Raw genomic sequence first — 25,109 nt, 5'->3', positions numbered from 1 at the left:
GCATCATGAATGCCCCAAAACTAAACCAGATAACTTCAGAAGTCATAGCTCTTGCTCCAGAAGACTCCGGGGATTATTTTCAAAAGTTTGATGTATTTTGTCATTCAAGCTTAACATTTACAACTCATGAAGAAACCATGGGCTTAAATATCACTTTGATAGTGATAGTGATTCCTTAATATTGTACCAGTAGGTAACAGAATGTTGCAATCTTCACCAGCAAAGATTTATATGTTGCAAGCTGACTAACTATGCAGTAAAATGGCCATCAGAAAAATATTTTATAGGCAATTATTAGATATGCCATTAAGAGTGATCTTTTACTTTATTATTTTTTTTTTATTTTGGCAGGGTTTTGTTTAATATAAATTAACAACCTTGTTTTCTAATGCAATTTTGTTTTTTCAGGTGGCAGAAAATAGTGTCTGCACTTTTCTTTGACATTAACTATACTATTATTGTTGTTGTTAATATCATCATTGTTATCACTACCAGTATTACTTTATCAATAAATTTTTCTTTGGTTTATTTCATTAAATCAGGGCATGTTCTACAAATGTATTTAGGAGTCTAACTCCTAATTTGTCTCCTTAAACATTGAAGGTATATAAATTCATAGTACATTAATACCATTGAAAGTATAAAGTATAAATGCCTGTTATTTCAAGTGAGAGAATTCAAACATCCATTATGTACTTAAATAAACTCCCATAGGCAATTGATAAGGGCAAAAAGAACAATTTATTAGTGAGAGGGCATTTTTCATTAAATGACTGAGTGAGGTTTATTTCTTATTTCTTAACCCTGATTCTTTAAAAAAATGTGGAAAAATGTTAATCAAATCCATACTAGTTTTATGGCACAATAAATTTTTCCAGTTTTCCTACATTCCATTCTTAGTTAACCAATCTGCCTGTCTCAAACAGGCTAATTCCATACTGATGGAAATCCAACGTTTCTCTCTACTTTCTACTTTCCTAAAAGCATTGCATATTCTGCTGGGAAGAAGAAACTCAGAAAGGATGAGGAAAGGACATGGAAGAATGCTGCATGGGCCATCATGCACTTCTACAAGTTGTGTCTCTGAGATCTTCCAGTTTTCTTTCTAGTAGAGTCTCTGTTGAACAGAGCCTTCTAGGTAACACACGCACAAATACATTTCTTCTCAGATGTAGTGTTCAATGCCCTAAAGAAAACAGGGATATTTTTTTCCTTGCAGTGAGAAATTTTCAATTTTGCTGAATGCAGCCTAATTTTATTGAATCTGACAGTCAACAAGACTGAATTACACTTTTTCCAATTTTTGTATTCAGAGTAGGTAACTGGGGCAGAGGCTGGGTGATAGTACGTAGATGAGCTCTTAGTGACCACAATGATAACTCACCTATATATTCTTGAATCTCGTTTTGCAGTCCTGTGGATATGATGCTAGCCATCCAAGTGACCCTATTTGAACTCCATTTCTATGGCCTTTATTAGTGTGCCATCAGGATAATTATTAGAGCTTTAAGTATCTATTTCTTACAGAGGACATTGTGGTTTCTTATAAAGGTATTGTGCAATTTTTTTGCCTGTGTTTGATGAAATGCTGAATTTTCTCCTTTATTCTTTAACTCCAAATGCTTTTGCAAGGAAGAAAGTCGAATATCTTCCCTTGTCTTTATATAAAGGTGAGTATCCATTTCTAAAAGAAACATCATGTTAAGTGTAGTTGTTAAAGTAACAGTAGCATATTACATTGCATGTCTCCTTCCACATTTCTGCCAGGCCTAAGAGTGCTAGACACTTAAGCACACAGTGACATTACCAGGCATAAACAAAAGCAGCTGTGGCAGAAGATAAAGAACAAAGCCTTCTAACAAATTTTCCTAACTTCAAGGATGAGCAGAACAAGGAAGTAATTGCACTTACAGCGTTATTTAATGGCTTTTTCATTAAATCCAACCAAGAGCATAATAAAGAATCCAGGAGCAGTAAGGGACAGATTTCTATCTTTGATTCGTAGTGCTCATCTCAGCTACAAGATGATGTGTATCTGAAGGTACCAGAAAGGACTGATTATTATAATTTTAATTATTTGGAAAAATGATGAGTAAACTTATTTGCTGCAGCTTTGTGTCAGTAAATGAGAACTGATGCAAAAATAGACTTGCTTGATCCATACTGACTTCATGAACATTCCCACCAGGGCATAGCATTCCAACAGTGGTTACTTGTGTACTTCAGGTCCAAATAACCATGTAATCTAGAACCACACATCTGAAAAGAACAGGAAGAGGATACATTGCTCTAACAGTATGATCCAGTCTGGCAAGTTCTTCATCACACTTTAGGCAGTGTGAGCTTTCAGTCTTTTATATTGATATAAGTGATTTTTTTGGTTGAAAAACTTGATGACTTTGTAAACTAACTTAAGGTGGAAAAGAAATGCTGTATTTTAATTTATTTCTAGAAATAATTATTTATATTAGTCTAAAAACATCATTAATTTAGGAGTTACTTGAAAGAAAATTCTGTCAAGTCTTCTAATACTTCAGGGTGGCCAGGAGGTTTCCTCTCCATAGTAGTCTTTGTCTACACAGTGGTATGGAAGCTTGTTGAAACGTACATTGGTGGTTTCATATTTTGACTTTAGTCTATCAGTTCCTCATCTTGAAAACTGTGGTAGGAATAGAGGTTATTTATTAAGCAGTAAAACATTCTGTTCCTTCTCAGAGAGATTTGGATTACTGCAAATTACATCTTTTTCTAGGTGTTTATTCTGTCCTTCAACAAGAGACTTTCAAAAAAATTTTCTTCCTTGAATAGTTCATGTTTCATAAATTATTTTCCTTAGACTGCACTCATGCACTGTAGAGAATTGAAGGGACATGTATTAAAAAAATGAAAGAAGAAAAAAGAAGAAAACTAGTGATCTATTACAATAAGACAGGAAAAGATAAAAGTTACAGAGGAGATATAAAAGAAAAACCAATAAAATATGATATTTCTAACAAGCAGTGAGTTTACCCAAGGTCAGAGCTATCAGTTTCAAACAGATGAAAATGTAAAGAATGATACTATTTAGATGAAAGCATTTAAAACAGCAAAAACAAACAATGAGGAATGTAATGAAAAAGATTGTGTACTAGATTTTCAAATGCAGGTAAAGAAAAGTGGAAGGAAACAAAAAGAAACTTGAAGAAAATTCTAAACAGGAGCAAGCCTAACAGAAAACTGAAATACAGTTCTACCAAGAATAACTGTACCTCTGGACAGCTTGAAAAGCATGTAGCTGAAAATGAGATAGAAGTACATATCTCCTATGAAAATGGAGCAAGAAACAGTTAGGACCACATCTAGCTCCCCATAATTAGTCATGGAATGGTTGAGATGGAAAGGGGCCTCTAGATATGGTGCAGTCCAAGACTTAAAGGGTCTGCTAGAGCTGGTTACTCAGGGTCTTGTCCAGTCTTGTTGAATATATCCAAGGACATTTCCACAACCTCTCTGGGTAGCTTGATACAATGCTTGACACTCTCACAGCAACAACAACACCAACACCAACACCTTCCCCTACATGTTCAAGTGGAATTCCATATATTTCAATTTTTGCCCATTGCCTCTCGCCCTTTCAGTAGGCAGCAATGATAAGAGGTTGCCTCTTTCTTCTTCCCTTCCCCACCAGGTCTTTACAGGCATTGATAAGGCTTCTCTGGTCTAAACACTCTCAGCTCTTTCACACTCTTTTCATGTGGCGTGTTATCCCTTCCCTGCCCACGGCTGCCATAAGGAAAACACTCAAAGACTAATCCGGTCATTCAGTTTTGCCCAAGATTTTTATCATTTGGCTGGACCAAGGCTCAGACAAAGTTTTCTTGTCTTTATGGGGGATGATAGAAAGGAACTTCCAATGCTGTATTTATAATAAAAGAAAATGCTTAATTAAGAAGACTTTAATTGTATTTATAGCTCAACTTCTATCTACAACTTTCCATCTATCTACATCTCTTTTTAATTGCAAATCTCAATTAGTAACCTGTAAGTCATCTATTGCTGATTTAAATTTTACCATAATGAAATGTACTTACTGTCAAAGCTTTGGATTTAATTTATTTATTTTACATAAACTGGAAAATAAAACTATTCATTTTATATTAGAAAATCCACATACTGCTTAAGATTGTAATTTGTTCTATAGGATATTCATGTGATTTCTTCAACAAATACACTGAAGATGCTGCTTCACAAAGGAATGCCACTGTATAAGAGATTGATTTGTTCAGTTACTTTTTCACTGCTGGACCTCATATTTGGTAATCCAGGCTCAAATTTCAAAGGGTATTATCATGAATTAGGGCTGGAGGTGTTACTTCATAAAGTCAAACGTGTGTGTCTGCTTAGAAGGATTGGGGCAATTTTCTTATTATGAGCAACAATTTTAATTTGAAGCATTCTGCTTAACTCTGGCTATTAGAGCACAGAATTTGGTTTTCAAGAGTATGTGAGTTTTGAAAGAAAAACTATCTACCTTATCTTTGGATTCAGGAGACATAGGAGTAAAGAACTGTAGAAACTACAATCAGAGCAGATTAGTTCTCAGGAATCGATCACAGTTTTACGTGTGTATATATATATATATATATATATATATATATATAACAATTGCAGTTGTTAATCAGAAGGTTGCATGACAAGAGTGAAGGTTTTTGGATTCTTCATCATGGCATTATGGTGAAAGATTTTTAAAGAATGGAAATTAGTTCTTGACTGGACCAAAAAAAATCTCTACCCTTTTTCATCATTATCAAAGATGTTTACTAATCCAGAAGCAGATAAGGTCTCTTGTATCTCACTGTGTAACATTCCCATGAAATAGCATTGGATTCCGTGCAAGATTGTTTTAAGGAGAACCAGAATGCAGATCCTTGTATTTAGTGAGAATTATTTTACCCACATATGCTCTTTTCTATAAAAATTGCTCCTCCACTCAGTTTGATTAGAGATGCTGTTGTTTAGCTCATTAGAAATGAATGCTTTATATTATGTCTCAAATTTTGGTACAGAGTATTAGAGATAAGCAGCATCTGCTACTTCTTTGACTCTTTGGTCTGTCATAAGGCCAAACATAACTTGGAATGGTAGAAATGCCACTGTGCAGAGATAGCTCCATCAGGAAAGATATTTTTTACCTTGGTCAGCAAATCTTTCCTGCTGAAAGATATTCAGAGTGGGAGGAAGAGACTGTTTAGTTTTTACTCAAGGCATGCCAGCATGAATGTGGGGGAAAATCAAAAAGAAATTTACTTTAGAAGAAGAAAACATTATGTATATGAGTAAAATTGTCAGTCATTCAGTTATTATATCTGCCAAAAATGATAGTGTATTTGGCTGCTCCAACTGTTTATGTTGGGTCAGTTGCCTGGTTGTTTTTTCAAGGAGAACCAGAAAAAACAAAGTGCTTTTTATACATAATGCTGAGACTGGAAACAGGAAGAATTACTAACTAAATAAATGCTTTTAAAAACTGTCAGTGAGAAAGTTGAAGGCTTATTTTATCAGTCTAGGCAAAATGAGATATTCTCTAAACATTTCTTAATTAAAGAAAAGGGGCTGTTCTGGAGAAGATAAGTGGTAGACAAAAGAATCCAGAGTGTGCTTCACTGCTACCCTCCTCTCCTGTCCTCTTGCAAGAGTATGTATGTTAACACATACAAATGTCTGCAAATAGAAAGGTAAGAGCTCGAAAGTGCCATCATTTTTTCTGCTACATTGTTTCTACTTTATCAAGTAATCTTATCCATAATTTCGGTTAGAGAGAAAATATACCATAGATTTGTGGCAGGGATAAAAGACCACAATGGCTTTTTTACTAGGTGTTAAGTGTTTTCCATATTTGGAGGAATTTAAAGTCAACTAGCTTTGGATGTGAAAATGATACTGAGGGGTCTTGTGAACTCAGACTGGACCAAACCTTGACTTCATCCCTCACTCTTGGGCTCCACAGGAAGTTTTGAACCTTACATTCAGATGTACAGAATTAGCTTATTTGCATCTGTCCCAGCTGGACTACACGAGCATGCAAAATCTTGGTGTACCAGCTTCTGCTGAAACTTAGAACAATAACAGACCTATGACTGCACAGATAATTCAAAAATGTTTATATTTGACCATTCAGACAAGTACTCAGATGCCTAAATTATAATCCCAAACTTTTTGCTCACATGGTGAGGGTAAAATACCATACGAAAGAGCAGCTACTGACACCTTGGTGCTATGCTGAAATCCAATTTCAATTTTTGGTGTGTTTTATAGAATTATATGTGTTTTATAGAATTTATTTAATTAGGTCCCTAAGTAACCAGTATGAAATCCACCTTCTATGACAGAAAATGGGGAGAGTTTATACCCGGAAGAGTTTAAGAGTTACCAACACAAGGAGAACTTAGTACACAGGTGAAAGGCCTGAACATTTAGTTCATCCTGTTTGGTTGGAGGCAATACATAATAGGTTTGATGCACTCACTGACTGGGAACAAAGTATAGTGCATGTCATACAAACAGATTTCTGGTTTCAGTAGTTTCTTGGTTTGTCAGTTGTCAACCTAAGTAAGACTAAAGAGAAGTCAAATACTATGGTTTTGTATTTTAATTGTCCTTTGTTTTTCATAAATGAAAAACATTTAGAAAATGGAGATGTTACTCAGAAATACTTTCAGAAGCAATCTGCACAGGCTCTGGGAGTCCCAGGAATTCACAGGCAAATTTTGACTTTCCCAGAAGTGATATCAGTTAGGAAAACAGAGCAATTGTTGGAAGAATGTGAAGGTTATCATGCAAAGCATGTTTATATGGTTTAAGTGAGAGGAAATGATGGCAACTCCCAGAGTTGTGGGGAACTTCCTCTTCGGAATATCCTGAATTTCATTTCCCTTGCTTAAAGCCACATTAGTCCTGATCATTATCAGAAGAATCGGGAATATTGTCAATGCATAAAGGTAAATCCAAAATAAATCCTCCACAAGATGAACATATGTCTGGTTATATAATATATTTTTACTAAATAAAATACCATTTAATTTTTTTGTCTCTACATTTGTCATCTTATTCTTAAAATAATATTTCTTTCACTGTGATATTTTCAATATTTTAATTTTATTTTCCCTTTGTCTTTCTGATTAAATATTATTCCTAAAGTCCTGTCATTTTGCTTCGAAGTCCCAGTTCATAACCATTACTAATTTCAACATCAGCTATCCTGAGAAAATTCATCTTAAGTCACATCTTCTAAGGCAGAGAAAGTTCACATTAATTGGAACCAGCTCAGGAACTGGTCCTAATAGCTACACCAGCTCATCACGATTCCCTGTTGTCTTCAAAGTAAAGCTTAACTTTCAGTTTTACATTATTAACCTGCTTTGGTTGGCTTTATCTAGCTGCTCCTTCTAGATTGTGATGGTATTTTTCACCACCTTCCTGAGCTGGCAGGCACACAACAGCATGAGCAGTTAAAGAATATTTTCTTTTGCACTAATATAAATAAATAAAGTATGTTCTTCAAAGTCTGCAATGTTATTGGATCAGCACATCCTTTAATACCAAGAAAATATGTTGGCAGGATGATTATTTGTCACTTGCTCTCTGTGTTGTGGCTGGTCTACAGTAGACCCAATTGTACAACAGGCAACACTCAAAACCCTGCTTAGAAATAAATTCCAGAAGCCCAGATAGATCAGAGATGTGGAAATCTGAGAGCACAGAAAACAAATTCTGTTTATCCAGATATAGATAAATGCTTCAATGTAAATTTCAAAATGTTTCTGTGTTTAGTGATACTGGCTTATCAAGGTCAGTAAGGAACACCCTGGCCCTTTCATTCTAGCACTCATCCCTACCATTACCCATACCCATACAAAAAAGGCCTTTCAGTTTTCTCAAAAGTGTACGTGTGCCAATGGAAGTCAGAGGAATAGCTTAATTCTTCTGCAACCTATGTGTAAAAGAGGAGAGAGATTGTAGAACTCTTTTGTTCCTGTACTTAGTAAAATGGTAAATACTTTTTTTGTTTTAAATGGAATTGTATAAACCTTGCTGAACTGAAGGCACCCAAGTGTCCCACAGCAGTAAACCTGCTCTCAGCTTCCTTGGCTTTATCATAAATGAACAAGGGTCTTAAGCATTAGATCCAGGAATCTCAAATCAAGTGAGAACTTGAAGTTTCACATAAATGCTGTTTCCAGCTGCCTTTTTTGGTCAGGAAAAGCTCAGATGTGCAAAATCAAAAAGCTTGATAGTCATAAAGCCAGTAAAATACCCCAAACTTTTTATCATTTGAGAACAAAGTAACGGTTATTTTTTGAAATGTACAATTTGCTAAACAGCAATATGAATATATTTGCACGTACTTTTGCTAAATAATGTTGGTTTAATCTTTCAGAAAATGCTGCTGTAGTATTTATTTCTTTGTTATAGATGTGAGGTGATGGGATCCAATGTCTTCCCCTGAAAACAAATGTTTACAAATATTCAAGTCCATAAATCTGTAGGACAAACAAAATACAGAAAATTCTTGTTAATGCAGTACATTTTCTGGTAATTTTATAGGCTAATTTTCAGTGGTTCCCTACAGAATGAATGCAGTTCAGAAGGCAATTCTATAAAGTACTTTGTGGATAACTATTATCGGCTAATTATTAGAAATTGCATGTTGTTGTTAATTGCATAAATAAATTGTTTTATCTGAAAGCCATTAAAAAAAATGTTGGGTCTTTGAAGCATATATGGTTTTGATGTTCCTGTATAAAACATTTAACTGTTTAGCTCTAAAATAATGGTGTGGTGCTTTAAACCGTTTTTTTTTTTCTCTAATGTATTGAAAGGGGAAAAAAACTCTGATTTTCAAAGCTTTTTTTGTGAAGTGTAGCCTGATGAACCTTACACTGAGAGGTAATAGAAATGCTGATGCTTTTGGCAAATATCGAAGGCATTTCCCTCTGTCTTTTTGAAATAATGAAAAATTAAAGTTATACAGAGGTATATTCATTGTCTTATTAAAATTTAGAGTGCAAACATATAGAAGATTGAAGAGACATTATGATATTTATTGTGAATATTCAAATTTAAAAATTAATTATACTTTTTTGTGAAGATGTTTTTGTGGGTTTGTTGTCAGATTTGAGGCCATCCTTAACAAACTAGAATCTTCAGCTGTTCTTATTTTAAATTACTCAAGGTATGTAAAGGTATTTTTTCCTAGCTAGACAAGTTGATTATGCTAATTATTTTAATGTTTGTCTTGGTAAAATCAAGAGCTATAGAAGTTGCTCTCTCTGAATTCCTTCAGCTTTGTAAACTCAAGAACAACAAGTGTCATCTGAGTCAGAATGCTATATGGAATATAGAATTGCTCTATTGCTCTAGTTGGAGCAAGCAGGTTCTGCTTCTGTTTTGAAGTAGTCAGTGCCAGTGGCACAGGAAGAAAATACGTTTTACCCAGGAAAATGGCATTGCCATGTCTTGGCATTTGTACAGTTATTGGGCTTATGCTTAGTACTGTAAGCAACAAGCTTGTCCAAAGAAGAGTAATCTTGAGCAAGATATGAGTGTTATTGCACATGATGGATATTGCTAAAATCGTTATTTTGCACATAAGAAAATGGGCCAAATCTCACTTGGTTATAGACAGAAAGACTAGGAATCCAGGACAAGTGGAGTATGGTAATACAGGACAAGTAGGTACATGGGGCAGAATGTTTCTTCTTGTGGCTGTCCTTTTGCATATTAATGCTGCAACCAATGGGGCAAAACTAGCACTTCTAACTTGAAATTCATCTCTTTCTAAAACATACATTATAATCTGTGCCTTCTATGATGATCCTCATAGGCAAATTCAGGAAGTGGTGACTGGATGAGTGTCCAGTGAAGAGGACTGAGAACTGGCTGAATAGCAGATCCCTGGAGCTGCAATCAGTGGCACACGGTCTGGTTGGAGGTGTGTCGCTGTATCTGAAGGGAGGGTGTCAAGGGGATGGATCCAGGCTCTTCTCTGTGGGGCCAAGCAATTGGGCAAGAGGCAATGGGCAGAAAATTATGCACAGGAAGTTCCATCTATACATGAGGAAGAACTTCACTGTGTGGGTCACTGAGCTCTGGAACAGATCGCCCAGCAAGGTTGTGGATTCTCCCTCACTGGAGTTATTCCTGAACTGTCTGCATTCAATCCTTTAAAACGTGCTCTGGGATGACCCTGCTTGAGCTGGGAGGCTGGACCAGATGACCCACTGTGGTCCCTTCCAACTTTACCCATCCTAGGATTCTGTGATTCTATGATTCTGTGAGCTACCTTTTGTGGGCCATTCCTAGTTGAGGAATGCAGCTGATAAGCTGCAGGACAGGGCTGCTTTTCAGACTTTTGCAGAAAAGGACCTGGAGGTCCTGGTGGACAGGTTGAATGTGAGTCAGTTGTGTGCAGTTGCTGCAAACAAACTCAACTACATAGTGGACTGTATTAGCAAGAGAGAAACCTACAGTTTGAGGGACGTGGTCCTTCCTCTCACTGTGGCATTTGTGTCCAGTTTGTGACTGGCTTCACATTGTCATGTGGATGCTCTGGCAAGTGGAGGACATGTCCAATGAGAGGAATTGGGAGAAAGGAATTTATTCAGCACTAGTAAGAGGAGCAGAGGGAGGATCATTGCGCTGTTTACAGACACTTAATTGGAGGGCAGAGAGAAGATAGAGATAAACCCTTCTAGAGGTGTACACTGATAGTGACATACTGAATCTAGGGAAATTCTGAGTAGAGATCAGAAAATATTCCTTCACCATGAGGATGATCAAATGCTGGCGCAAGTGTCCAAGGGAGTTTGTGGAATCTCCATCCTTGACAATACTCAGAACTTGACTGGACAATATCCTTCACAACACGATCTAATTAAATATGCTTTGAGATAGATTTGGAATAGAGATTTCCAAATGTTCCTGCAGCTAAAAGTTTTCAATTCTATGCTAGAAAGCTGAGCCTAGTTTTAACATTTGCTTCTACCCTGTAAAAAATGGGTGAGTTTTTTTTTGAGAGAATTAGTTGCCATTTAGTAGTAATCAGCCAGCAATATTATCTTTGTAGCTGGGTGGATTTTAGAAGTATAAAATTGTTTCCTGGCATGTCACTTGGTGGGGGCAGGGAAGAGAGGAGAAGAAAAAATATTTTAAAATGAAATAGTATGACTAAATGCAGTAGGATTCAGAAAGTACCGCTGAACTGAAATTAGTCAGTGATGACTGCTGATACTTTCTCCCAAGTTGCCTCCTGGTGTCCTCTGTGCTGATTCTTATGTAAGTCACATTGAACCCATTAAAAATTATGAGTATTTGTAGAACATAACATAAAAAGTCATATTACAATTGATGTAATCTACTGCTATCTGGGAATTTTCATAAACTATTACAGTATAATGGTGCCTTCTAGCACTGCTATAATTAATTTAAGATAGCATTTCTACTAAATCCCCTTATTTTCCAGAACTTATGCATCTGATAAAAATTCCTCCCAGGCTGAAACTAGGTACACAGAGTCTTGACTGTGAAATTAATTTTTCACAAAACATTAAGAGAAGAAAATATGATAATTTCTTATGACATTTTAAAATGGGCATTGTTTTACTAAAATAAATGCAGCAAGTGGAAGCTGGAAGTGACAAATGGCTGCTAGCTTTAGCAGGAAGGGGTAAAAAAGTGTTGACAGTGATACTCGGAGTTGCACAAAGAGATTGAAACATCGGTGGATCACACCTCCTTTTCTCTAGCTATCCAACCTCAACAAAATTTAACATTGTAAGCCAATGCTTCGGTTTACTGTATCTTTCTTTTTGTGCTTAACAAAAATATGTCTGTGGATTTTTCTTTAGCATACAATAATAGTCAAAGAGAAATGCTGTTAATGTTTCAAAACCTTTTTCTTTGGTTTCAGAATTTCAAATTTTCTTTTCTTGATCTTTATTTTCTTGCTTGCAAGTCCTAATATCAAATAATTAAGAATCAAGTAGTCATTTTACAGGAAAAATGAAACTTTATAGTCCTTTTAGGAAAAATAACAAACCTCACCAATAATTCTGTTATAGTAAATTAAGATAGAAATGTTGCATTGGAGGAACACCAAATATTGACAAGTAGAGTGTCATTTTGAACAAAATCTCTTCATATGTTGCCTGCCGGCAGAATGTAACACCCTTCCAGCTTCAGCCTCTTCCAGTCAGTAAATGGGCCTTTGTTACTGTTACATTAATAAGGATTCTCAGGCCTCAAGTTTTTACCAGTTTGTCTCTCCACATCAAGTCCATTCCTTTAGACATTGGTGCCCCTCACAGCTATTCTCTGTAATGGATGACAAGAAGAAAACATGGAGAGAAATTCTCTCAGCTCATGCGTGAAGTGTAGTGGGGGGTTCACAGATGGGCATTGGTGAGGACAGGTTAACATGGAAAGGAACAAAGGCTGTAGCTGAAAAGATGATAGGCCTTCTTTTAAGACGTCTGGGCTTGGAAATGCATTGCTCAGTGAGACAGGAGTCAATGAACTTGCAAGAGAACAAAGGGCAGTTTGGTCATGGTGACTTGGGGCAATCAAGGGACTTGGAACACCTGGAATCTAGTGAATTAAAACTCCACAAAAGCACATGACTATCAGAAATTTAACAGTGTAATGCAATAATTCAAAATACATGATTCGTAGAATGTCAGTTGGTTTTGTAATTGGAAATTGCTTCAGCTGAGATCTATTTTAGGGAATGAATGCAAACAATGGTATTTGGATCTTGATAGATATTTGAACTTCCCTAGGAATCAGTATGATGCATTTTTTTGGTTTTTTTTATTTGTTGTAAAAAGCTTTTTTAAGAGATTTCCCCAGTTCCTTCTTGCCAGTACTCCTACTACAGATTTTAAACAAACTATGCAGAACTTTTGTCTTCCTGCCTTTTCTAAATCCACCATCATATTCATGTCCATATTCATTCTGAGAAAGCTTTGTGTTGATTCAGTAATCACAGTGATGCCTGGTCAAATCAGTTGAGATTCACAATTTTGATTCAATAGAATCAAATAATTTTTAAATATGTAATGATTTTATACATTAATATGAAATTTTGGAAGAATATTATGACTGCAGACTAGGGTTTTTTTCCTAAATATTTTAGTAATTATATGTATACAAGTTTGATAAAATTTTAAAACAGTTTTATAGGAAAATGAGAGAAAGATTCAAGCTTAAATTTCATTTCAATGACAGGTTGCATTGCTTTCAGGTGTTCTTTTCTTTGTCACCTATACTTCAGAATTTGAATACAGTAGCAATAACTTCAAATGAAGCCTGTGTTCTAAGAAAGGATTCATCACTGCAAGGATCTAGAACATTAATAAGAAAACTTGTCAAATTCTAGATGATGTTGAAAAATAATACAATATATATTAGTATAATTTTGTTCAAATTAATAATATTTGCTTCAGGGACAGTTTTTAAAAAAATCCCCCTTCAATTTTGGTTCAAAGACCATTAGCTACAAAACCATACTTCATGTTGATGTACAAACTAATTTTGAGAACATGAACCATAATTCATTTAAGTATCAGTCAATAATCATCGTACACTGTGACTGATTTGGGTGTAGTAAGCCATGTTTGAACTTGCTAATCAGCCAGTACCAGGTAAATTGTATTTTGTTTGTGAACATGACTGCCAAATTCAAATGTTATGGAAAAAACCTGATACATGGATAGGAACATTTAAATGGAATTCACTACTCAGAACTTTTGTTTGAACTACAGGATTTATACACCTTAATGTTACAAGTGGATTGTTTTGTAAATCTGTTCTTGCTCCTGAAGATGTGACATTAAGGTTGAACACTTTTTGTATAGGTCTTAATGTCTGGACATGCAAGAAGATTCCAGGTTTTACCCACCCTTTTGGATATATTGTGTAAATATTACATTTGCTTTAAAATAGAGACCTTGATTTATTAAACTGGTCATAGTGTTTACTCTAAACATTGTTTTGGTGGCTATGATTGACAGAAGATTTTGCCAGTCTTAGGATAAATCTGAAAATGAGGTATGCATTAGCAACAATTTTAGCATAGTATTTTGCACAATGTTTGACAGTTCATAAAAAGAGTCCAGGCTATCTCCTTTTGAGATGACAGAATAGGTAGGTACTGAGCATTCTGATTTGAATTTTACGTATAGAAAAATCATAAAGTACTGTCAAGGCAGAATGAATCTGAGTGTTTTCCTTCATTTCATCATGAAAACGAAAAAGCTTTTCCTGGTGAAATGTTGATGTTGAATGCTTTTAATTCTAATTCTAGATTACAGCTAGTTGTCCAAAGGCAAAATGAAATAATTTCCACATTTTGAGTCTGAGCAAGTATCAGTCATGTTTCACAGCCTGAGAAACCACAGTTCTTCAACTGATTTCACTGGAAAAACAGAGTTGAAGGTTATACATCATTCCACCATTTTCCTTTATTTCAAGGAGCAACAAACAAAACTAAATAGAAGTACAGAATGAGGTGGATAGCTACTACTGGGATTTATACTAGAATATAATCCCTATTTCCTTTTCAACACACATGGGGTCATTAAAAAAATAAATAGGCTGGAAAAGACCCCAGGAGGTCACCTGCCCCATCTCTCATCCCCAGGGCAGAATCAACAATACATAAACCCTTCCTTACAGTATTTGTCCACTTGCTTTTAAAAGCAATGCAGTGACAGAAAAAACACTATCTTCCTAGGAATCCCACACGGGTGCTTCCTTTTCTTACTATTGTGAGGTTTTCCTAATGCTTAGGTAAAGTCTTCCTTGTTGCAGTTTAGTCATACAAGTGGCAGTGAAAATGGAGAGCAGTTTATTGCATTCCTCATTGTGGAAGGCTGTGGAATATTTGAAGAGGAGTATGTCTCCAATCAGCATCCTCTTCTTGATTCCCAGTCATCATGGGAGAAAGGATGTAGCAGCCACATGAAGAAGTAGCTAAGGACCATTCCATTTTGTGGTGGCACAATTTTATGCTACTTATAAGTGACTGGGAAACCACAACTGACAAAATCACAGATATTCAAATTCAGATATTCCAGTCGAAGTGGAATACACATTATAGTCAAGAGAAAGACAGAAAATGGATCTCTAATAAGTGAAAACAAATGTCTGACTACAGAAAATATCCTAAAATAGCTGTAATTTTCCAGGTAAGTATCTAATTCTGCACAAAGCCCCAGTTCTGCTCAAGAGATATCAAAAAGTAGCTGGAGATCATCTCCAGTATCTCTGAATAGTCTCAGTAAGTGATGAGTATATTAATGCCATATTTTTTAATGTATGCATCACTGTTAAACAACCAGAACAAAATTACTATTTATATCTCACCTACATGTTTTTGATTCAACTTCTTTATTACAGTTCATTCTGGCAGAAAGTGTTGAAAAAAGTTATAATCAAGCTTCCGTGATAGCTCACCCAGGAGACTTTGAAATGTTCTTTCATAAGACTTTTTCTACAATGAATCTTGGTCACATACCAGTTGATGGAAAGTGAGCCATAGTGGGATGTGGAAGAGGGGCACTTCAAGAAGATTGATTTAAAATGACAGTGTAGCTATGCAGACGATGATTTAAAGTTTTTCTAAATTAATTTGCCTTATCAGGAACTTCACTGAATCCCTAGAACATTATTGGCAGGGCATGACCACTGACATCTCTCGTTGTGTGTTGCTCTTGTGTAATTGCCTTGTTTCACTGCTGCAGCTTTGGTTGGAAGGCGTTAAAAAATTTAGTAAGTACTGCTACATAATCTTTACTTGGTATCTACTTGCTTTCAAGAGTACAGTGATCTCCTATTTCCTGCCTGGAACTTTTTAATTTTGCACCTGGCTTGTGAAACAGATTCCTAGGCAGCCTTAATTATTTAACAAAAACACCGACTTGGCATTCTGCAACATCAGGGTCTTTTGTTAAATAAAATGTAACTGAGTAAACACGAGACTGTCATCCCTAGTCTTCTCAGTTCTTTTATGAAAGATGAGAATAAATGAATTGACCTTTCCTGCTTCCAGTACAAGCACAGAACAGTTTGTTTCTAAATTTTCTTCTTTGTAATGAGGGAATTTTTACAATACATGCCCTGATAAATCAATAAACTGAGGCTTCCTTTTAATTTATTTGCAAACAGCAACATTGCCTCCAATACATTGGAGGCTATATGGATATTCCACTGTGCACAAAGTTTATGGCAAGTCCTTTTGTTTTGGAAGATGAGTTCCTTTTAGTAGGCATGCTTCCATTTAATAATTAGAATTTCACTTCCTGTCAGTTTGTATTAAATATTTCACAATCCATATGGAACATGAGAATGATATTTAAATTGGAACAATTTAAAATGGAAAATATTAGCTAAAAATTCAGAAATGAGAAATGTTCTTTTTTAATCAGGAAAAAAATATCATATTTCTGTAATTCCAATTAATCCTAAAATATTAGAGGTAGGCTGGGTAGTATTGCTGATTACTAGGGAGTATTTTGTGCCTTCACTACCAAAACTCATTGTCCATAGCTATGTGTTTTCTCAAGCCGGAATGCTTTCTCTAGAACAGATAAAGAAAATTACTATAGGATTGTATAAATAAAAGTAGAGCATTAAAGGCTATTTTGCTTGAGAATAGGTCTGGGCAGCAGAAATGAGGACAGAGCTTGCCTCTCCTATGCCCTTGGCTGTCCAGCTGCTGGACCTAAACAAGCACCAGAGGTGAAGAAAAGGTAGATCAGGGAGCAGACCCACCTGGAGGGGAACTGTCGGGAGGGTGTTATAATGACTTGCTGACAAGGGGGAGGTAAAAATCATGGCTGAGAACAGAGCAAGGATGAGGCAAACAACATCTTTCCTGTTTCCTCGTTTGTTTTTTTTATGGAAGGCTGTTGGGACAGGGAAAGAAAAGGGAGCTACTGATCCTTTGTAGCAGACTTGTCACAGTAATGTAAAAAAAAAAATGTAAACAATATACCTATAACAGCATATCTAAAATAAGGGATCCCAGTGGCAAGTAATTAATTTAAGGCCCTTATCTTGCTTACTGGCAAATTGCAGAAGTATTTTGTCCTCATTTTCTTGTCATAACAATTCCAGCTCTATCCTCTGTAATGATCTCCCTGCTGTTTTGGGAGACTGCTCTTCACTGCATACAAAGGTTGTCTTTCTTTTCCTATCAGTACTATCCCAAGGTACAGCAACTGGTATCAGGAGGGATAAACTACTGACTTTTGCTCCTGCATGTATTTAGAACATACAAGACAGAACTATATCCCCCTCATCACCTAGCCTAGAATATTCTCAAGATGTCGTATTTTTAATGCTGAAAATCTGGAGTTAAATGGGGAACAAAACTTTGATTTTTGAACCCTGACATCAATTTATTAACTATTAATCACCAAAAATCAAGTAAATAAATGCTCATTTTAGGAAAACCAAGCTACAGGCCTTGAACAGGTAAATTGTCAGTGATTCCTTTCTATAAGCATATGTGTGTCTATGTAAAGATATGTGGGGAAATGTTCTCAGTGATTCCTGCTCCATAGAATGGGTAAATTTGTGGTTTAACAGAGATTTGCTGAAGGAATGTCAAGTTTTCCAACTTGTGGAAAACATTGCAGTAACGTCTTGCCAAACACACTGATAAAAATCAGCTCTTGTGTTTCCTTATTTCAGGACAAGACTCTTTAGGGATTGCTGGATTGAGAAATGACAGATGTTCCAGCTCTTGCAGTTGTTGAAGAAGGATTGAACAGGAGAATTAAAAATAATATTTAAGTGCCTAAAGAGAGGATGGCAAACAGAATGTGATCTTTTATATAAAGTCTTCTGCAGCAGGGGATGAAGAGATTTGTTTGCCAATGTAATAAACTAGCAAATGAACAGGACTCTGTTCCTGTCAAAGGAAGTTGGAAGATTGGTCAGTTCAAACGGAGATACTTAGATTTTTAATCCCAACATTCAAATTGTGTTTTGCTAAACCATCACACATAAAATGTGCAATGTACAAGGCCAATGCGTTTTCCCCAGGTAAGGGAAGGGTTATATTTGAACCTCATGTCAAATTTAGATGGCTGTTCATGATTTTATTAGTGCATTTAATATAGTAAGTTTATGAATCAAAATGCTAGGTAATAAAGAAGAAAAATAAAATTATGAACATATTTTCACAGCTTCTGGCAACTTTCCAGTCATTCATTGCAGGTGTGATTATCAAAGCACTGCAGTCTTGGGCTACTGCTCCCATTGTCACTGGTGTTTGTCCGCTGGAGGGGACATCTCTGACTGCCCTGTTTTTGCAGATGGGACGATCCAGGCCTATCACTTTGCATCCTTTTTCACATGCCCATTTTTGGACTAGCCACAGACTCAAAGTGTCAGGCATGAATACTCGAATATACACCCTATTGTAATAAAGGACGCAGTTATGCCTAATTTGCATAGCCTAATTGTGTTTGAATGCCCTTACAATGGCATATAATAACCACTGTAATGAAAAAATCCTAAAAATACCTTTCCTGGGCAATATTCAAGTTAGTTAAATTTTTAGAGAGGATCTGTACTATAGGATTCAGAGCTGGATTAGACACGTGGGTGGCACAGGTCTATAGTCTATCCTATTGATCCAGTCTTTTGACAGGTGGTAGATGTCCAGGCTAAGCTATTGCCTAATTGCTATTGACACACTGTGGATAGGGAATGAGCAGATGCAGCTCTCCAGGCAGAGGGATCCATGGGCTGGAACAGAGACACCCTCTCAAAAGACCTTACAGATGACAATGCTTCAGCTGCAATTTGTGTTATTCTGTTTATTGTTTCTTTTGTTGATAAGGCTAAATCCTGGGAAGAGTTGGAATGTGCTGTTATACACAGTATTTACACCATCTTTTCAGGGTATAATGAATACTCATTGTCAGAGAGGCTGGGTAAAATTATGTCACCTCCAAACAGAGGTGGCTTTTTCTTGCAGGCACACTTTTGGAACTAACTGAGGCATATCCAAGGGGCAGAAGTGTAGTGCTGTTGTTGCTTCTGGGGTTATTTTTCCCTTCCCCCTTCTTTTTTTTTTTTTTTTTTTTTTTTTTGTTTGTTCATTTTTGTTTCTTTCTTTCTTTTTGGATTTTTTAAAAAATAAATAAATTAAAAGGAGGATATTTGAGATTTAAAAATATGTTGTAAATTTTAAACAACCTCTCTCCATAATGAATTGTCAGTTACTTATTGATTTTTTTTTTAGCTACACAGTCTGTAAACATTTCAAATTAAGTGTGTCTTGCCATGCTGGTCCCCTGCTTGAAGGGAATGCTACCAAAATCCCCTCCAAAGCCACAAGCAAGGGCCATTGCTGAGGTGCTTTTGTGTGTGAGGAGGCTGCCACCAGCTCTTCTCCATGACACCCAGTAGTGCTGTGCATATGGAAGCAGAAAGAGAGCAAGGAGGCTCCAAATCTCTTTCCCTTGCTCTTCACTGCATTAGCTTATCATTTTTTGTCATTTTTGCCCTTTCCATCTTGCCTGTACCCAAGAGGTCAGCATGTGAAAAGCACTATATAGTGTAAACATCACTGTGAAATAGCTAATTTGCCACAGTGGCAGGGGGTCTCATTGCTACTCCTCTACCTCCTTTTTCTTTCAAACATTTGACAGCACTTCCTCCTCCTGCCACCTCCTGACCTGAATCAGGGACACAACGTGTGATCATTTGTTCATCAATTATGTAACATCAGCAGGACAGGAGGTTTTCCGGGGTCTGGATCCCCCCCACCCTTTTCGCCAAACCTTTCCTCTCTTCTAAAACTTTACCATAACACAAGGAGAAATAACATTGACACAAGTCAAGTCGTGCCCAAAGCTCATGTGAACATACTGAATGAGGGCAGCGGGAATGAGAGATAGTGAACAGAAGGGTTCGGATGTTTGTGGTTTTAACCTTTTTTTTTGGTGAGTGAGTGTTGACTCCCATGTACTGTCTGCACTGAGTCAGTGCAAAGCCTCAGTGCCAGTTCTTAGCCCTCTAGTGCCTGAGTTTTGTCACATCCACAGTTTTCTTTTATTCTCCTGTAGCTTTTATGTGACCCCCGAGCTCATAATATTCCACACGCTGAGTGTCAGCTGAGTCCAAACAAAGAGACCTTTCTACTCTGGCAGAAATTCGTTAAAGTCTCCAGCATCAGAATTTACGGCAGCTTTCTTTTGAAATGCTTGACATTTCCTCACAATTTCTTAGATATACTTGGTGGGTAAAGTGCGTCATCTTTGTTTGAATTTATCACACATAATAAGCCATTTTCTCCCAGTTTAATGTCATCCCCTCGGTAACCGGGAGGTCGGAGGCAACAACGCAAAAACAGCAAATTTGTCAATGGAATGTGTAAAGCTTAGTATAAATTTATCTTGTCCTAATCCCTTGGCCCCTTTTCATACCATGATTTTTCATATGCATATGAGAATTTTCAGAGTATTGGTTTCTCACACATTTCACTGCCTGTGGACAGAGCTGAAATACAGGCTGAGCTGTCAACTTCCATCAAGGCAAATTAAAAAAAAAAAAAAGGTTCCATACAGTAAACTGTGTTTCACCCTCCCAACCTCCTCCACGCTCTTTGAAGCCGAACACTGTTCCCTCTATATTTTTCTACTTGCATAGAACTCGCCAGATTCTCTACAGAAATAAAATTAAATAAATGCGACTAATTAATAACTTTTTCCCTTCCTGAACTGAATTGAGTTTCACTGAGGCCCAGAAGTCCTGTTTTCTAGAATCACATTTAAATAGAAAGAAACAAAGAGAGAAAGAATGAGAAAGGGAAAAGAATCTCAGTTTATGCTTCAGGTCATCCACGCAAAGACTTCAGATGGCAGTAAAACTCACAGAGCAATTCTCTTTTCCTGGGTGCTATCTGCCTGCACCTAGCCGCTGCTGTGACATTTCAAAGTGAAGATCTGCTGTTGCAGAGGTTACCTAACTGTTTATTCTTAAAATAACTTTGAAACTTCAGGCCTGCTTCTTAGAAATTGGGAAAAGGTCAGTACATTTATTAAAGGGATAAATAGCTGATGTTAACTCTTAAAACAAGGTATCCCTGAAGACATTTACTGTAACCAGGAGTTACACTGAATTTTATTAGACCAATTTTGTGTGTTAAAGGAATCCTGTGATACTCCTGAAGTCCCAGGTTTAGTGTGATTTTTCAAGAGGATTCCACATGGCCAGGAATAAACAGAAACAATTCCATAAATATTTCTCTAATTTATTAGCTTGGAAAAAAATGAATCACAAATTTGATCAAAATAGAAAAAAAAAATCAAGCATAGCGATTTATTCATTATTAATTTATTTAGATATGTTGCTCATGAAAAGTTGATGGAAACAAAAAAAAACCCAAGAGTAAAGCTATCCTTTCCAGGTTAATTAAATAAAATTTTCCAGTCTAGCTGAGGACTTCACCAGGACAAGTTCTTAAATGTGAATTTATCAATTTGGAGTCCAAAGGTAGTAGCAAAGCAGAAACACATGCCTCAAACATCTACATCAGGTATGTTAATAATCTTATGTTACAATCTGAATGTGTTGCACCCAAAATTTTCAGGGGTGGTGGGGTGGGGCTTTTTTCAATTTTAGATTCTGCGTCGACAGCATCCTGTTAAATGGATGACAGATGATAATGCCAAGTAACTTTACAGTCTTAAGCACAATGTGATAGATAGACATTCTCTGCTACATAACTGTTAGACCGCAAATATCTTTTGGGTAATCAAATGTTATTTGTTATATGTTTTCTGGTGGGAACAGCACAGCAGTAATGGTTCAGTATAATTTCCTTAGAAACAGCAAATGAGGTTTGAAAGGGTCTGAGACCCAGACAAACTGTCCTGTTTCTCTGTTCATTTCCAGTCTCTTAACTACAAGCACAAAATCTTGTCAGGGCAGTAATATTTCTGTCCATGGTCTGTTGTAGACCTAGGAGTGGTAAAGAGCACAACAGTTTAATAGGAAGGAAAAGTTGGCTGAGGAATCACAGGACTCATTGCTTTGGATTCTTTCTGACACTTCTTGTCATTCATTTCTTCTGTGACGCAACTCATCCAGCTCTTCTTTTTCACTCTTACATCTCAGGCTGTATATTTAAAGCAAATGAAAGGAACTATTTATTGACACGGCGTGTAGACATCATGGTGTTTGGTGTCAGTGCAGCTCTCGACAATTTACTGGAGCAGGATGGAGAAGACTGCAGCTTGTTTAGACTGCCATCATTGGTGACTGCATAATCAAAACAAGTGATAGTCAAATTCAGCACATTCATTCCCCCGTCACAGGGGATCAAAGACTTGCCCTGAGAATCAGAAATTAAGGCATGCCATTTGATGTACTCTACAAATAGTCAAGTACCCCAAAAGATTTTAATCCTATCCTGCAGCACAGGCACTTTGCTTTGCTGGAAGCAATACTAGGAAAAACTGACAATCTCACCTGTTCTGGAAAGTCTCATATTGCTTTTAAGAATGAACCCACAGATCACTGTTTGGGAGCAAGGTTCTGTCTGGTGTTTGTGTTGCTTGCTTCCTTATAAAAGATTTGTAATAGCTGATAGGAAAAAAAAGGATAGTTAGTGTAATTTCACTGGATGCTTTAAATATAGCTTTAAAAGAGGAACACTGATTTTTTTTCTAAATATGTCTGACCAAAATCTCCAGAAGGACCATCAAATTTTTTTTCTGAAGTGGGTGGGGGAACTTAGTGGTATGGGACACACAGTGCTTTTTTTTAGTTACTTAAAGCATAGTCCTACATGATCCTGAGCTACTACCTGACTTTCTCTTTTGTCAAACTATCCTATAAAGATATAAATCAATTAAATTGGTCTGACCATGTTAAGAACAAAACCAGAGAACTAGAATTGACCAAACACCTTATTTTCTATTTTCTTAGTAGTCTTTTTTTAGTTGAATCATCATATTTAATCAACTAACACTGATTATGTGGATAAATATATATGGTACTACTATTATGTGGATAATATATATGGTGTTATGCTATACAGGTAGTATACAGTTATTCATATTTCAAACAAATATTTTATCACCTGGCAGTGGTTAACGATCTGAAACTCTCTTCGTTATTCACGGCCTTGTGATCTTACATTGCAACAGGCCTTACTTATCTTTTGAAAATGTACAGAAATCCAAAGGAACTTGATTGACTTAAATTAGGTAAATGCAATAGGAGACTGGCAGGAAAGCAGGATGAAGGAGTGAGGGTCCACTGATGACTTCCCAGTATTTATTTTACCGATGGCTTGAGGTTATATTGAATTGTGCTTACCAGGTAAATTTGTGGTAACTAAGGATACTTAGCACTATGAAGACCTTTGTTCTCTTGCTTTCTGTGTGTTTAACCAGCTCAGGTTTTCAGCTGAGTTTTTTTGGTTGGTTGGTTGGTTTTTTTTCTCAAAAGCCTGTCGCAGAAGACCAAATCCATCCCTTCATTGCATTGTGTGGTCATTCCTACATAGCTGATGGCACTTTTACTGAAGGAAGACAGAAACATAATATGTGGAAAAATACTCTAGTTATATTTCTGTTGGTTTTGTCTGTACTTGAGTTCTCATTGAACAATTTTCAGACACAGAACTGAATTTGAAACATTACTGATGCTACATTACAGAAGTAGCTTTGGAAAACATATGGCTGATTGGGCGTCAAGAAGGCCAAATATAAGGTCACTATGAAGAAATGACCTCATGCCACATCTGAGCTCTTGTCAAGGTCTCACAGCTAAAGCTCCTTTTCAAAGCCTCAAATATGTTTTCCTTCCTCTGGTGTCTAACTAAAGGTAGAATTTTCTCTACTAAGTTCCTCATGGCTCTGTCATTCTGTAGCTCTGTTACTCATCATGTACACAAGCAGGGTCCTAAATCTGTGGCCGTTATACTGAAATTGATTTTTCAGTAAAGACAGGAGCTGTTGTATTCCACCCACACAGAATAGAGATTTCTGTACATAAAGTGAGAATGTGCTATCCCAGCAATACATATTTACCTTCTATTCACGTCATTCTGTGGTCAGTGAGAAGACAGCCACTTCCTTCTGGAAAGACTGCTTCAACTGAGCAGTCTGAGGCAAATTTACTGTAAATATTCAGCTTATGTTTTTTTGGTTTTTTGGTTTTTTTTTAACATGTAGTCTATTTCTGCATTCATATAATTTTCAAAATGTCTTATATATTTGTATCATTTCCACTGCTATAAATTAATGTGCATATTGTAGTTGCAAAGTAGTAGATGAAATTAGATGCACTGTGGTGATTACCTTAAGTAAATATGTGGGAGACAAAGGCTGTGGTAAAGTATTAGTGTAGTATTAGTGAAAAATCACCAAAGACAAGTTACTCTGAGGTTGACTTGAAATATGAAAGGTTTGTTGAGATTAAAACTTAAGAATCTTAAGAAACTTAAGAATTGAGTCCACTTATTTCATCAAAAGAAAAGTTGAGAGGTGATTTGGTTCCAACATATAAGATGACAGAGAAAAAAAGACAAAAAAAACCCCAGCTCTTTCACCTACTGAAGAAATTAATGACCAAAAAGCTAATGGATGGAAGCTAATTAAAAAGACAAATTTGAATTAAAAATATAGCATGCATTAATAAAATTTAAAAGCTTAAAAGATGGGACTATCAGTGGAAAACCTGGATTTTCCATCTTTTAATTCCTCCAGATAAATACTAATTTCTTCTCTGTAAATATGCATTTGTCAAACACACATTACTGCACTTAATACAGTGGTAATTAGGTGACATCTATTATCTGTGATATATAAGAATACATTCAAATCTCTGACTCAGAGCATTCATTGTGTATCATTTCAGAAATTAAAAGGTAGAAGAAAAACCACAAAGTTAATACACAGTCTGTCCTGTCCTTTTATTTTGACACAGATGCAAGTGCAAAATATATATTTGTGCTTACCATCAGTGTTACTTGATGGTAACTCTGAGGGCATGTGGTGTGTTCAGAGTTTTGGTGTCTTTTTACAAATGAGAGAAATGACTCT

The sequence above is a fragment of the Camarhynchus parvulus genome, chromosome 2, assembly GCF_901933205.1.
Source record: "Camarhynchus parvulus chromosome 2, STF_HiC, whole genome shotgun sequence".
In the NCBI taxonomy this organism is placed as follows: Eukaryota; Metazoa; Chordata; class Aves; order Passeriformes; family Thraupidae; genus Camarhynchus; species Camarhynchus parvulus.
This window is presented reverse-complemented; position numbering follows the sequence as displayed.